The sequence below is a fragment of the Salmo salar genome, chromosome ssa10, assembly GCF_905237065.1.
Source record: "Salmo salar chromosome ssa10, Ssal_v3.1, whole genome shotgun sequence".
Lineage (NCBI taxonomy): Eukaryota > Metazoa > Chordata > Actinopteri > Salmoniformes > Salmonidae > Salmo > Salmo salar.
In genome coordinates, this window is record NC_059451.1 from 33,266,249 (window position 1) to 33,282,754 (window position 16,506).

Genomic DNA, 16,506 nt, shown 5'->3' on the forward strand with positions numbered 1-16,506 from the left:
CAGGGCAAAATAGCAATTGGCCTACAACAGTTAGGATCAGCTTGATCTCCCCCTTGAAATAAAGGACTCACCATGGCTGCCTTCCAAGCAATGAAAACCTCCACAGAGAGGAGAGACAGGTTAAAAGGGTCAGAGATAAGCTTGGTGATGATAGGGGCAGCAACCTTAAAGAAGAATGGGTCTAAACCATCTGAACCAGATGTTTTTTTGGGGTCAAGTTTAAGGAGCTCCTTTAGCACCTCGGACTCAGTGACCACCTGCAGGGAGAAACTTTGTGGCAGGCCACGGGAAAAAGAGGGAGGAGCATCAGGGATAGTCACATTAGAAGGGGTGGAGGATGAGTAAATATTGGACGGGCAAGGAGGCATGGCAGAGTCAAATAGGAATCTTGACTTAATGAAGTGGTGATTAAAGTACTCAGTCATGTGCTCCTTGTCAGTGCATTTATTTCTAATTTTCCTGAACGAGAGACAGTCAGCCTGAGTATGCGTCTGCCTAGCGATTTGCCAAATGTAATTATTGAGGTGGAGTACCTCTGCCAGATCACGGTCGAACCAGGGGCTGAACCTGTTTTTAATACTCATTTAATTTATGGGCGGGTATTTGTTAACGATACCACTGAAAATATCAAAAAAGAAGGACCAAGAGTCTTCGACAGAGGGGATCAAGCTGATTCTATACCAATTTACAGAGGCCAGATCATGAAGGAAGGCTTGCTCATTAATGTTTTTTAGCAAGCGTCTATGACAAGTCAAGACAGGTCGTTTCACTGAGTAGCCATTACGAACACAGGCTGTAAAACAGTAATCACTAAGGTTATTACAGAAAACACCAGAATGATACCTATCAGGATTATTTGTAAAGATAACATTAAGGAGTGTTTTCTGGGTGTTTGGAGTCATACCTTGTGGGATTGGTAATAATCTGCAAAATATTTAGGGAGTCCGTTTGCTTTAGGATTTGGTCAGGTGGTTTAAGTATGTCCCAGTTTAGGTCACCTAGCAGGACAAATTCAGACTTAGTCTAAGGGACCAGGAGAGCACTTAGGGCGTTTAGGGCACAGGCTGGTGCTGATGGTGGCCGATAACACCCAGCAACAGTCAACAAAGAGTTATTTGAATATGTTATGCGTAAAACCAGCAAATCAAATTGTTTGGGGACAGACTTGGTGGAGACAACTGAGCACTGAAGGTGTTACTTGGTAAAGATTGCCACTCCACCACCTTTGGAAGATCTGTCTTGCCGAAAAAGGTTATAACCAGAAAGGTTAACATCAGTGTTCAAAACACTCTCCATGCCTCAGTAATGACCAACACATATGGATTGGAGCTGTGAACACACACTTTCAATTGATCAATTTTAGGTAATAAGCTTCTGATGTTAACATGCAGAAAACCCAGGCTTTTACAAGAGTAGAAACCAGCGATGCAGATATCAGAGCACAAATCAGAAACAGGGCTAGCAACATTAGATGGGCCAGGGTGTACACACACATTTCCAGATAAAATCAGCAGTAATACAATCAGGGCATGGCAGAGGACAGGGAGAGCTCTGCAGAGTTGATTTACAACATTTGAATGTGCATTAGATGGCAACAAGATCATATTGTACAGCAGTTTTATCAGGTAACATGAATACAAAGCCGGTAAAGAGATGGTTAGAATAGGATGGGAGGCCAAGAGTCCATGTAACCAGAGTCCCGAGTGTGGGAACAAACATAGACTGTCCCACGATTGGGTAAACAAGCAAGTTCATAGTCAACAAAGCACTTAGGAGTCATGAGGCAAATTGCATAAAGCACAAGCGAAAAATATAACAACCTGGGGCTAGCCATTGTAAGTTCAGTCACTCGCCTCAACAGTGCATGTGTACTGGCGGTGAGCAGAAGCTCGGGAGAGAGGGAGAGTGTGGCAAGGGTACCTATACCAGACAGTAGGAGAAAGGCCAGGGCAGACGGTGAACAGGTCTCCAGATGGAATCCAAGCAGCAGTGCAGCAGGCTACGCGAGAAGCTGTTTTCGGGAGGCATATTCCTTGTAGAAAATCCCGTCGCAGGCCCATCCAACTGATTAGTTCTGGTGCTGGCCCTGGTTGTGAGGTTCACTAATAGTCCATTGTTCACAAGCACAGCTATCAGTTGGTGAGGCATCCATTTATGAGTGTATATCTGAGCCAATATGAAAAAGACTGAATGCTAAGTTTCAGGGAATGGGTCCAGAGAGATATGTTGTCTGAGTCCGGAGAGTGAGGTGTCTGTGTTTTTCTCATGGAGTCTGCAAAGTGCTCTGCTCGAGGTGAGACAAGGCCAGGCAACGCAAAACTCACCTCTAGGGCTTGGCGATATGGCCTAAAAATTATATCTTGATATTCTCAAAATTGTATTTGTCACATGCACCGAATACATGTGTAGACTTGACCATGACATTCTTACTTGTGAGTCCTTTCACAACAATGCATATATATAATTTGGCTATATATAAGAAGTACCGGTACCGAGTCAATATGCAAGGGTAGTTAAGTTAATATGTGCATGTAGGTAGAGGTAAAAGTGACTAGACAATCAGTGTTACAGGCTTGTCCATTTGTATTTCGAGGTTGGCCATTAGCATGTGGGGCATATTGATTGGTGTCACCTCGTTAGTCAGTATACTACCCCTTTGCTGGTTTGCCATCTCGTTAGTCATCTGTGTTGGCTCAGTGCTCCAGTTGACTGGAGAGATGTGGAGGGTTAACACCTTTAGTTGACTCTCCCTATTTGATTTCTAGACAAACAATCCTTTATCTGATCTTCTCTGTTTTCGTTTTGCTCCACCATTTTGGTTTGCTTCCTGTCTTTAAAGGGATAGCCCCCTTTTATTCAATTTTCACCTATAATGTAGCTACCTGTAGCTCAGGCCCTGAAGCAAGGATATGCAAATTCTTGGTACCATTTGAAAGGAAACACTTTGACGTTTGTGGAAATGTGAATTGAATGTAGGAGAATATAACACAATAGATCTGGTAGAAGAAAATACAAAGAAAAAAACAACCGTTTTCTTTCTACCACAATCTTTGAAATGCAACAGAAAGGTCCCAGTTCTAGCCATCACTCTGGTTGTAATTCCGATGGTGTCCACAGATAGCAGCAGTGTATGTGAATAGTTTCAGACAGATAACTTGGAGTATGAGCGAACTACATGACATTTAGTGTGAGGTCACCCAGGTACATTTGGGCAAATCGTAAAGGAGACATTTGCATTCATTTTAAATTTTTCTGCAAGAATATCGTCAAATCTGTATACTTGGACTTTGATCTAGCTTTTCCAGTATTAGTAGCCATATTATAAGTTCAACATTTGCAAAACAACCAGTTTTCATAACTTCATAACTCTGAATATTCTTATAATTTTTGTCCAAAAGGAAAAGACATGCTGTCGCACAAGGTTAGTAGCTACATTTTATGACAGATACAGGGATTCCGGATACTCCCGCAAAGCCTAGGTCATTGTCTATCTAGCTAGCTTTGTTTGACCTCGATTGGTGCTTATTTGACAAAGTTAGAGTCATTCAAGTGAAGACCGCCCTCGTCATTGGCGTGCCATGAAGGCGTCGCTCTCTGACCAAATTTGGTGTCCTATAATATATACTACACCCCTAATGATATAGTGAAGTCTGGTTACATTCTAGGATCTCTGAGGAATACATACAAATGTGATTTGACTGGTTGAAACAACGTTTAGGGTTAGATTTTCACAGATTCCTTTCCTTGCAAATTGAACGAGTGGAAATACAAAATTGATCGTGCATGCTATATGGACCTTTTTAGGATATGTTAAAAGATTTTATATAACAAAACGACACTTCATGTTATCTCTGGGACCCTTTGGATTATAAATCAGAGCAAGATTTCAGAATGTAGGTACAACTTTCACCTTCAGCTGTGAATTTATCAAACCTATCACAGTGAAAAAAGATGTTTGTTGTTAGGAGCTCTCCTCAAACAATAGCAGGGCATTTTTTCGCAGTAATAGCTACTGTAAATTGGACAGTGCAGATATATTAATAAGAATTTAAGCTTTCATCCGATATGAGACACTTACAGTTGAAGTCGGAAGTTTACATACACTTAGGTTGGAGTTTTTCAACCACCACAAATTTCTCGTTAACAAACTGTAGTTTTGGCAAGTCGGTTAGGACATCTACTTTGTGCATGACACAAGTAATTTTTCCAACAACTGTTTACAGACAGACTATTTCCACTTATAACTCACTGTATCACAATTCCAGTGGGTCAAAAGTTTACATACACTAAGTTGACTGGGCCTTTAAACAGCTTGGAAAATTCCAGAAAATTAAGTCATGGCTTTAGAAGCTTCTGATAGGCTAATTGACATAATTTGAGTCAATTGGAGGTGTACCTGTGGATGTATTTCAAGGTCTACCTTCAAACTCAGTGCCTCTTTACTTGACATCATGGGAAAATCAAAAGAAATCAGCCAAGACCTCAGAAAAAATATTGTGGACCTCCACAAGTCTGGTTCATCCTTTCAAGTCTGGATCATCCTTTCATTCCATTCCAAATGACTGAAGGTACCACGATCATCTGTACAAACAATAGCACGTAAGTATAAACACCATGGGACCGCGCAGCCATCATACCGCAAATGAAGGAGACGCGTTCTGTCTCCTAGAGATGAACGTACTTTGGTGCGAGAAGTGCAAATCAATCCCAGAACAACAGCAAAGGACCTTGTGAAGATGCTGGAGGAAACAGGTACAAAAGTATCTAAATCTATATCAACATAACCTGAAATGCCACTCAGCAAGGAAGAAGCCACTGCTCCAAAACCACCATAAAAAAGCCGGACTACAGTTTGCAACTGCACATCGGGACAAAGATCAAACTATTTGGAGAAATGTCCTCTAGTCTGACGAAGTAAAAATATAACTGTTTGGCCATAATGACCATTGTTATGTTTGGAGGAAAAAGGGGGAGGCTTGCAAGCCAAAGAACACCATCCCAACCGTGAAGCACAGGGGTGGCAGCATCATGTTGTGGGGGTGCTTTGCTTCAGGAGGGACTGGTGCACTTCACAAAATAGATGACATCAAGAGGATGGAAAATGATGTGGATATATTGAAGCAACATCTCAAGACATCAGTCAAGAAGTTAAAGCTTGGTCGCAAATGGGTCTTCCAAATGGACAATGACCCCAGGCATACTTCCAAAGTTGTGGCAAAATGGCTTAAGGACAACAAAATCATGGTATTGGAGTGGCCATCACAAAGTCCTGACCTCAATCCCATAGAATATTTGTGGGGCAGAACTGAAAAAGCGTGTGAGAACAAGGCCTACAAACCTGACTCAGTTACACTAACTCTGTCATGAGGAATGGGCCAAAATTCACCCAACTTATTGTGGAAAGCTTGTGGAAAGCTACCCAAAACGTTTGACCCAAGTTAAACAATTTAGAGGCAATGCTACCAAATACTAATTGAGTGTATGTAAACTTCTGACCCACTGGAAAGAAATAAAAGCTGAAATAAATCATTCTCTCTGCTATTATTCTGACATTTCACATTCTTAAAATAAAGTGGTGATCCTAACTGACATAAGACAGGGAATTTTTACTAGGATCAAATGTCAGGAATTGTGAAAAACGGAGTTTAAATGTATTTGGCTAAGGTGTATGTGAACTTCCGACTTCAACTGTGTATGTACCGACATTTGTTGTTTCTCTAAAATCTGCTATCGTGACACAAGGCGCTGCATGATTTACAACTGTCCCGTTGACGGCATGCCTATCCCTAATTAAGTTTGGTGTGGGTTTTTCTTTTGTTTGCCTCGTAGTGGGCAAATGTAGTAGCCACTCATGGTGGGTGTCTTTTAGGTCCCAGTTGTTGTTACTATGCAACTTTCAGTGGACACCCCCATGAGTGTCTTGTAGAACCCCTCCTAAAACCCCACCTGTTTGGTTTTGGTTATCGTCATGACTCTTTGTTAGTTCCTCTTTTGTTAGAGCGACATTTTCGGTTTTCTTGCTGGGGAATGTAACATCAGGATAGATAATAAACAGAGTAGCACCATGTATGTGGAGAGTGTGAAAGTGTATGTATGTATGTGTGTGTGTGTGTGTGTGGCGTAAATATGCATGTTTGTTTTGTGTGTGAGCGTATGTAGTGTGTTTGTGGTTTTTGTGTCCGTGAGCATGAGCGTATGTACTGTAGTGTGGTGTAAGTGTCAGTGTAAGTACTGTATGTGTGTGGGTAGAGTCCAGTGAGTGTACATAGTCAGTGTAAGAGAGTCAATGCAATAATCCGGTAGCCATTTTGATTACCGTAATTTCCGGACTATTAAGCGCACCTGAATATAAGCCGCACCCACTGAAGTTTTAAAAAAGTATTATTTTGAACATAAATAAGCCACACATGTCTATAAGCCGCAGGTGCCTACCGGTACATTGAAACAAATTAACTTTACACAGGCTTTAACGAAACACAGCTTGTAACAAAAATAAATAGGCTTTAACGAAACACGGCTTGTAACAAAAATAAATAGGCTTTAACGAAACACAGCTTGTAACAAAACATTTAAAATTAGCAGTAAGCTTTAGTTGTCTTTTTGCACTGAGTCAATTCCTCACGCTGCTGTTTCCAACGTCTTATCATTGACTCATTAAGACCAAGCTCCCGTGCAGCAGCTCTATTTCCTTTTCCAGAATGAGGTGTCTGTTTATTTCTCATGGAGTCTGCAAAGTACTCTGCTTGAGGTAAGGCAAGGCAATGCAAAACTTACCTCTTAAGAACCAACTCATTTCTACAGGGTGTGTTTATCCAGGAATAATTGCTGACATAGACAGTCATGCCCACACATACCAGGATGAGGCGATTCCACCCTATCACAGAGGTACAGACAGTACATTCCCAGTAACCGTTATCAATAAGACACCCTAAAATTCAGTAACACACCAGGCCCCAGGCCCTCCTCTCTGATTCCCACTCTGACTATCCTCTCAATGAGGAGGGTGGGCAGGATCAGGCCACTACCATCTCCACTCCTCCATCCCTGGCTCTGTCTGAACTTGCCAACTGCTGATTACCTGACGACTCACCTTGAATTTAATTACGGTGCTCTTTCGATCGCTACATACATTCAGTCTGAATCTGCCATCCTATACGTTTTTTGTGTGACTTTAATATAAGGGGCGTTGTACATAGGGCTGTGGCGGTCATGACATTTTGTCAGCTGGTGATTGTCAAGCAAATAACTGCCAGTCTCATGGTCATTTACTTTTAATTATAAAACACATTTAGCATCTCCTGGCTTCCATACATAGCCTACAAGCCACTGATGCAGACCTTTGGAACATCTACATTTTAAAAAGTCTAATAAATACATGTAATATAGCCAACACCTTCACAATAAATCATTATTTATTTTTAGACAGGTCTAAAGAAACATGATATGAAGAAAATGTAGTCTATTTTAGAAGAACAGAATAGCGAACTCTGAGTTGTCCTTATTGAGTTGTCCTTATGTTAGGCCCTGATCTGGCTATGCCATATAGCTGTGGGCTACACTAGCTCATTATCAGACAAGATTTGCTTAGAATTGTGTGGCATTTTTTGAATAAAATTTTATAGTATGAAGAATACAATTGAGAAATAGAAAGGATATTTTCTCCAAACAATTTGAGGGAGCGCGGCTATTCTGTGTTGAGCAGTTAACAAAGAAACAGGCACACCTATATGCTTAATTTAGAGTTATTTATGTAACTTTTGTTGTGATACAAATGTTGGGCTATATGTTTTGATTTTTAATACGTTCTAAGGCTGCATGATGCAACTATAATGATGATTTTTAAAAAGTTGTATGAAAGGCATGAGCTCTGATTTGTTTTTTACCCAGGCTGTATACACCTCATCAGTCTCTCATTCCCAATTTGACAAGCACTTGATAATGCTGTTAGGGCCTACATAAAGCTGTTCCAACAGCAGAGCTTTCTTTGCAGCACCATGGAGTGAATCCTTACCACTGCTAAACCTGGCTATCAGCGTAGCCTTGTCTGGCAGCGAAACAGTTCATTCACTGTGCGATGTTTAACAGTGAGAATGGCAGAATGGTGAACTTACTAAACGACTGAGAGTTTGACTGTGTGATATTAGGTTGCTTCTTGTGTAAATATTTTCTGTCTGGATTTTAATGATTTGTATGTCTTTACTATGTATGTCTTTACTAATGATTTGTATGCCTTTTAAAAAAACATAGCTGATATGGCTTACATGCTTAAACAAATGTGGTTTCTACTGACAATTGAGATGTACAAACTATGGCATAAGGGGACAACAAGCAGATAAGAGGCAATCCACAATTTCGATTAAGACATTAATGAGCGAGCTAGGACGGATGTCAAATCAAATAAAATACAATTTTATTAGTCACATGCGCCGAATGCAACAGGAATAGACCTTTCAGTGAAATGCTTACTTATGATCCCCTACCCAACAATGCAGTTAAAAAAGAAAAAAATACGAATAAGAATAAGAAATAAAAGTAACAAGTGATTAAAGAGCAGCAGTAAAATAACAATAGCGAGACTATATACAGGGGGGTACCGGTACAGAGTCAATGTGCGGGCAGTCGAGGTAATTGAGGTAATATGTACATGTAGGTAGAGTTATTAAAGTGACTATGCATAGATGATAACAACAGAGGGGCAATGCAAATAGTCTGGGTAACCATTTGATTAGATGTTCAGGAGTCTTATGGCTTGGGGGTAGAAGCTGTTTAGAAGCATCTTGGACCTAGACTTGGCACTCCGGTACCGCTTGCCATGCGGTAGCAGAGAGAACAGTCTATGACAAGGGTGGCTGGAGTCTTTGACAATTTTTAGGGCCTTCCTCTGACACCGCCTGGTATAGAGGTCCTGGATGGTAGGAAGCTTGGCCCCAGTGATGTACTGGGCCGTACGCACTACCCTCTGTAGTGCCTTGTGGTCGGAGGTCGAGCAGTTGCCATACCAGACAGTGAGGCAACCAGTCGGGATGCTCTCGATGTTGCAGCTGTAGAACCTTTTGAGGATCTGAGGACCCATGTCAAATATTTTCAGTCTCCTGAGGAGGAAATACGTTTTGTTGTGCCCTCTTCATGGCTGTCTTGGTGTGCTTGGACCATGTTAGTTTGTTGGTGATGTGGACACCAGGGAACTTGAAGCTTTCGACCTGCTCCACTACAGCCCCGTTGATGAGAATGAGGGGGTGCTCAGTCCTCTTTTTCCTGTAGTCCATAATCATCTCCTTTCTCTTGATCACATTGAGGGAGAGGTTGTTGTCCTGGCACCACACTGCCAGGTCTCTGACCTCCTCCCTATAGGCTGTCTCGTCATTGACGATGATCAGGCCTACCACTTTTGAGTAATTGGCAAACTTAATGATGGTGTTGGAGTCGTGCCTGGCCGTGCAGTCATGAGTGAACCATGAGTACAGGAGGGGACTGAGCATGCACTCCTGAGGGGCCCCTGTGTTGAGGATCAGCGTATCGGATGTGTTGTTACCGACCCTTACCACCTGGGGGCGGCCCGTCAGGAAGTCCTTGATCCAGTTGCAGAGGGAGGCGTTTAGTCCCAGGGTCCATAGCTTATTGATGAGCTTTGAGGGCAGTATGGTGTTGCTCTGTGTGTGGAGTACAGGTGGTGAGTTTTTTTCTTTCTGGTTGCACATTTAACATGCTGATAGACATTTGGTAATACTGATTTAAGTTTCCCTGCATTAAAGTCCTCGGCACTAGGAGCGCCGCCTCTGGGTGAGTGTTTTCCTGTTTGCTTATGGCGGAATTCAGCTCATTTATTGCGGTCTTAGTGCCAGCATCAGTCTGTGGTTGTATGTAGACAGCTACGAAAAATACAGATGAAAACTCTCTATGTAGATAGTGTGGTCTACAGCTTATCATGAGATACTCTACCTCAAGTGAGCAAAACCTTGAGACTTCCTTAGATATCGTGCATCAGCTGTTATTTACCAAAATACATAGTCCCCCGTCTTACCAGACGCCAATGTTCTATCCTGCCGATACAGAGTATAACCAGCCAGCTGTATGTTGATAATGTCATCATTCAGCCACAACTCCGTGAAGCATAAGATATTACAGTTTTGAATGTCCCATTGGTAGTTTAATATTCTGCGTAGGTCATCGATTTTATTTCCAAAGATTGCACGTTTGCTAGCAGAATGGATGGCAATGGGGGTTTAGACAATGAAAGCTCTTACAATATTCAGTGATTACATTTCTCTAAAACAGGCTATAGGCTACATGTGCACCACCAAGTCAGAACAGTAGGCTAAGTTTTGAGGGGGAAAGGGACCAAATTATTAGAGTGAGGCACATGAGCTTCTGACAGCTTACTACACAACATACACTTAATATTACTTTCTTAGCTACAGTATACATATCTCCCTGGCATATTACATAATTTATGCAACAGCATACAATACATTTTTGGACTCACCTTGTTGTGCTGTGCTAACTTGAACAGGAAGGTTGCATGGCGTTCCTTGTGGGCAAGTTTTGTCCTCAAACTCCAGCATTTTCTGGATTTATGGTGCTTTCAAGACAACTGGGAACTGTGAAAAAACAAGGTTGAATCATGACTTCAGTGATCTTCAGGTCGGAGCTCTAGAAAGAGGCAAGAGTTACTGACTTGGAATTCAAAGTTGGATGACCGTTCAAAATGTATTTTTCCTGCCGGCGCTCATTTTCTTCCAAGTTCCCAGTTATCTTGAACTCACTGAAATCTGAGATATCCCAGTCCCGAGTTTCCAGTTATTTTGAACATGGCAGAAGTTGTTGGATTGACAGCATGGCCAATGTATTCAACCTATTCTGGCCCATTGTGTTGAATGTTTGTCCTTTTAAGCTTGTAAAAGAGACCCTTAAACACAGACTTTGACCACACACCCAAATCACTGAATAGTAGGCTAGTGATTGCTTTGCAACACTTACAGTTAGCCACTGATTCCTTTCAAACCACTCATTGTTGAATTTGCGATTTCCAACTTGTTGTATAATGTTTATGTCTGATGGCCGATGAGCACCGATACGTTTTATTTATAATTGCTCTTCATATGACAAGGATTGAAAAGGATTTACCAGTAGATTTCGATTCATGAAGATGACTGCTTGTCTAGCTTGCTAGCTAAGATTTTGAAAGTATGATGTTGATATGATCAGTCCAATCAAAGCTACGGTAGATATAACTTGATTTGATGTCATTTTGTCTGTGGCCAATGACCTTGAGCCTTCTTTGATGGGCACTTCTGGCAGCACCCAAGGGTCTTGAATTTTCTACCCCTCTCCTGTAGATTTTGCAGTGATGTAGTGTCCCCCTGAGCGTCAGAACACTGAGCCAATCACAGCGCAACTAGAGAATATTACCAACCCCTACACTCTGTATTTTCCGCTGGCTGCCCCACCACCACAGAAAGCACTGAGCTAGGCTGAAACACCTGCATTTTTGCTCTGCAAAAAACATGTTTGTATGCGGCTTTATTAACTCAATGATTACATTTTTTACATTGGTTGCAAACTGATGTGACAGGTATTAATGCCAAAATGACTGCAAAACAGGCAACACATTGTTTTATATATATATATATACCCTACCGTTCAAAAGTTTGAGGTGACTTAGAAATGTCCTTGTTTTTGAAAGAAAAGCAAAAAAAATTCATGCAATTATGTTAGCACAGCAGGGTGCGCGCTACTAGCGTTTCAATCGTTGACATCACTTGCTCTGAGACCTTGAAGTAGTTGTTTCCCTTCCCAATGCCTCGTGGGAGACAGTTGTTGATGTGTGCAGAGGGTCCCTGGTTCGAGCGGGACAGAAGCAACACTGTTACATGAGCCTGGTAGACTATACTCCTGTTGTAAAGAAAAGCAATGTGCTTAATATTAGTGAAGTTGAGAAATTAATATAGTAGGCCTAACCTATAGAAAGGTGATGGAATCCTTCTCTTTTTAATAGAGGCCATCACTCTATTTCTCACGCAGTTGCATATCGTCTAGAAATGTTGCGCAACATGAGCTTATGGGTTCTCATGAAATGTTTCATTAGATTTTCGATTTCATTTGCTTTGATGTCAAAGTGATTAGAGGGACAATAGAGTGTCGAACACTATTTCGAACACTCTCAGAGTTTGGGCTCCCGAGTGGCGCAGCGGTCTAAGGAACTGCATCTCAGTGCTAGAGGTGTCACTGCAGTCCCTGATTCGAATCCAGGCTATATCACATCCGGCCGTGATTGGGAGTCCCATAGGGCGGCGCACAATTGTCCCAGCCTTGTCCGGGTTTGGCCAGGGTAGGCCGTCATTGTAAATAAGAATTTGTTCTTAACTGACTTGCCTAGTTAAATAAAAAGAGTTTGGTTAGGGGCAAACTTTATTAAGAATGTAAAACTTTTATACAAGTCACCAACAGCCAAAATCTGCGCTAATGGTCTGATGTCAGATGCCTTCACCCTCCACAGAGGAACACGCCGAGGGTGCGTTATCTCACCTTTGCGCTTCATTCTGTCTTTAGAACCCTTAGCCTGCTTACTTAGAGATGATTAAAGAATACAAGGAATTAAGATTGATAAAGAGACGGTCAAACTAAGCCTCTATGCAGATTGCATACTGCTATCCATGGGTGATTCCATGCCAGGATAGCCCTAAAATACATATTGTTTAGAACAAAAAACTGTTGGAACAAAGAAATGTTGTTTCGAACAAGGACACATTGTATGGAACAATGTACTCTACAAGTACATCCAATTTCCAGAGTGGGCTCTCTGCTAATTTTTAAGATATAATACATTTGATGAGCACCACCAACACAGTGAATGGGAAAATGGATTCATAGGTAACTCCCTTTGCTGGTGATTTGCTGAATGCGCAATCCTAAAGTAGGGCTATGATTGGTTAATAGCCATCCTATAATGTATATGTATAAATGTATAAATTGGGTCATATCTTCAAAGGTACTACAGAGCCCACTCTGGAAATGTGACATGTTTGAAGAGTATATTGTTCCAAACAATATGTCTAAAAATAAGCTAAAGGAAAAAAAATGCTTTTGAGATATTAATATTTTTTATGTTGAATAAATTAACATGATTTTTTTACATTTCTGAATCTAGACATACTCCATATTTTAGAGCACACTATTAGGAGTATAATGACACCAATATGTTATCTGTATCATGTATGGTTCAAGTATCATAGGGTCTTGTATAGGTCTAAAAAGGGTCTAAAATGGCCACTTTCATCATGATGTAAAAATAAAACAAATGGAAAAAGCATGTCAAACACCATTCCTCCCAATGAAGTTTGTATCTGAGAATTGCCAAAACAATCTGAGATACCAAAAATATTTCCGGTCTCTTTGGCAGGGAATTGCCTCCATGTTCCCCTCTTTCCCCCAGGTCTTCCAGTCTAGTTCACTGCTGATGCTAAACTGCTCAGATAACAGTCAGTGAGTTTATCTTACTGGCATAAAAGGACAAATACAGGCAGATGGTCACTCATCAGTCACTGACACACATGCTTGGCCATGCAAAGCTCTATTTTAAAAGATTTGCACTGAAACCATTCTCCAGTTTAACTAGGGGGATGGGACCCAAGAGGGCATAACTGGCAAACTACTCACCCCAGAAGGGGTGTAGGCATCCTGGGAGCTTCTCGACAGAGTCTGGCCTGTTCCTTTCATCTGTGTCACTGCTGCCCATGTTGCTGTTTGTTAAGGAACAGTAGTATATCTCATCATTGCATACTAGAAAAACTTTGACCCGGATTCTCCCATGTTTGCTGGGAGCGTGACAGATTTTTTTCCCAGGGTGTGTGCGTGTGCTCGCACGCCATAGTCATGTGCTCTCTCTGAGTTGAGCTGTAGCCCGGAGATGCCACTCCTTTGCTCATGTGATTAGCGAGGGTGAGGAAAGCCTGAGGGTTCAAGGTTGAGGGTGGATGCTTGCTCCTCTTGCAACTCAGAAGCGCTGAAAGAAGCTTTCTAAACCATGCAAACTTAGATGCCTGCTCAAAAACATTCTAAATATTTATTTCTAGGGAATCTATTTTTATTTCTAGGAAATGTATTGACGTGTACGGGAAGCCATTGAAACCCAAAACCCATGCATTCTGTGTCCTTCTAGCAGAGGGCCTGGTTAAAAGGGAAAAGGGATTGTTCACACAAACCAAACTTGGTGCTGAAGATGAGGTTTAATCCTTTGCCCTGATCTGGCACCTTGATCTGGGCAGCAGTGCCAGCCATGCAGCAGCTTTAGTGATCTAGCTCTGGGCCAGCCACAGGCTGAGAAGAAGCTGTGCTTGGGCCAGGTGCTCCTCTCATCCACATCCTTTCTTCTCATCCCCCGAGGATACAAATGTCAAACTATCTCTCTTTTCAGTTCCTTCCAGGTCCACTGCCTTCTTGTCAACCCTCAGAGAAACAACATGGCTACCATTACCTGACAGTAAAGCCCATTGGTCCTGGGAGTCCTATCAGGCCTGACACTTTCTCTTCTCTCTGACAATGTGGAGCAGAACAGTTGTGTGTGTATCAAACACTGTGACTGTGTAGTCATAGTACAGAAAACATTCAGACAAACACATCAACCTGTTCTTCCCTCCTGTCATGCTTAACAAAAGAAAATGTTACTAAACCTAGTCTAGACTTGTTTGCTAGCAAATACCAAAACTAGGCAAGTCATTGTATGTGATGAATGGGAATTATTCAGAGATGAATTATTCTCATACATTAAGGAGGAAATAGTTGGTGCTGCTTTTAAACTTTTAACCAGTAGACCAGAGCTTAAATATTCACAATGTACAATTAAATGAAGGATAGAATATGAGCCATTCTAAGCTGTAATGGATTGTGTCCATTCTCTTTAGAGAACAATGACAGTTTTACTACTACAAACCTGCTGTGTGTGTTTGTTTTACTGTGAGAACTGTGGTATCCCTATACAGAGAGGTATTACTGTGAAATGAGACATGTTATTGTGCAGGGGAGTATACAATGCAGGGAAATGGCACTTGCTATTTAAACTTCATGTATACTTTCACTCCATCTTCCATTTTAATGCTGCTCTAAAGTACAATCACATACTGTATTGACATCTGAAAGGCTGGTGAAATAATGTGAAAATATAATTTTCTGTCAAGTGAGGTTAGTCACAATCACAGACGTATGAGTGAAAAACCATTGTGAATAAATGGAGGAAATGCATCAGTTTGAGCGAAATCCATTTTCATCACTGAGGCAATAAGTGAACACTAACACAGACTTTGCGGCTGTCAACAGGCTAACATATGGTTCTAGGGTAAGATAATACCTATTCTATCTCCAAAGTCAAAGTTTGAGAGAGTTTTAATTTGGAAGAGAGGGAGAGAAGTGGAGTGAGAGAGAAAGAGTTAGAGATAATTGCAGTGAGAGAGCGACATTGATAGAGGGAGAGCGAGAGAGGGGTGTGTGTTGGGATTGTGTATGAGCCTGTGTGTTTGTGTTTTTCTGGCGTTCATCCGGTTTGGCTGACTATTGGATCCGTGAGTAGGCAGCTTTTCAGCATGGATCCCTGCAACCAACCAAGCAGGTCTTGATCTCTGTGTGCGCCACCTGTTGATTACCATAGTAGTTCGGCCCTGCTCCGCTTGCTGTTCTCCAAGCACCAAGTCACCATACTGTACTGATCTTGCCAAACACCTTCTCTGCACAACCAATAAACCACAATGATATATCCCAAGAGAGTTACCTAAAGCTTATGTAGTTTTAATTGTATTCTGTGACATGATCTGACTGTTATTATACAGTAATGTTAGATGGTTCAGTAATTTATAGTCTGTATAAATGTAGGACATTGAGTTGTATAATGTAGACTTCTATAGAAGTGTATCTGTGTGGATAATGATTTGATACCGTGATAAAGCAGAGGATCCTACTGAGCAGAGACTAATAGATTCCCCTTCTGTTTCAGATGTTTTGCTGATGCTGGTATCAGTTACAGTTAAACTGTTGCCATGGAAGATTCACCATGTCCACAGATTTTGTGTTCATCATTTGATTCTGAGAACAAATCTCTTGGTTTATCGCTGTTTCAGATCTATTTCAGTCAAGCCACACGCTTTAGTGTGTTTTTATTTTCGTACTGTAATTTGATCCTAGTTTAAACTACAATGTGTCAACCAGACCTGGGTGCAAATACATGTGTATATGATTATTTATTATTGAAATACTTATTTTCTGTGTATTTGAGTATTTTCCAAAAAATGTGGCCCGAATAGACTACTTCTATTGGAAGTACTTGAAAGTATTTTAAAATAATTTCCTATAAATAGCTTACAATTTTAAAGTATTTTCAAATACTTATCTCAAATACTATTTTCAAATACCTGGGTTAAATGCATGGGTCTGTATTTGAGTCAGTGTATTGGAGTATTTTCAAATACATGACAACACTTTCCAAGTGTATTTCCAAATAAAACATATCGGAATTCTTAC

The 16,506-nt window shown here is 41.2% G+C and overlaps 1 long non-coding RNA gene across 1 annotated transcript; it reads right to left on the reverse strand.

Annotated features, from left to right (window-relative positions):
* Positions 1-9,550: 9,550 nt before the first annotated feature.
* On the reverse strand, positions 9,551-13,763 carry LOC123724402 (uncharacterized). The gene is made up of 3 exons (XR_006756935.1): positions 13,657-13,763; positions 10,484-10,598; positions 9,551-9,650 (listed from the first exon to the last, which is right to left on the reverse strand). It is a non-coding gene; the product is annotated as an uncharacterized lncRNA (long non-coding RNA).
* Between the last annotated feature and the right edge of the window lie 2,743 nt (positions 13,764-16,506).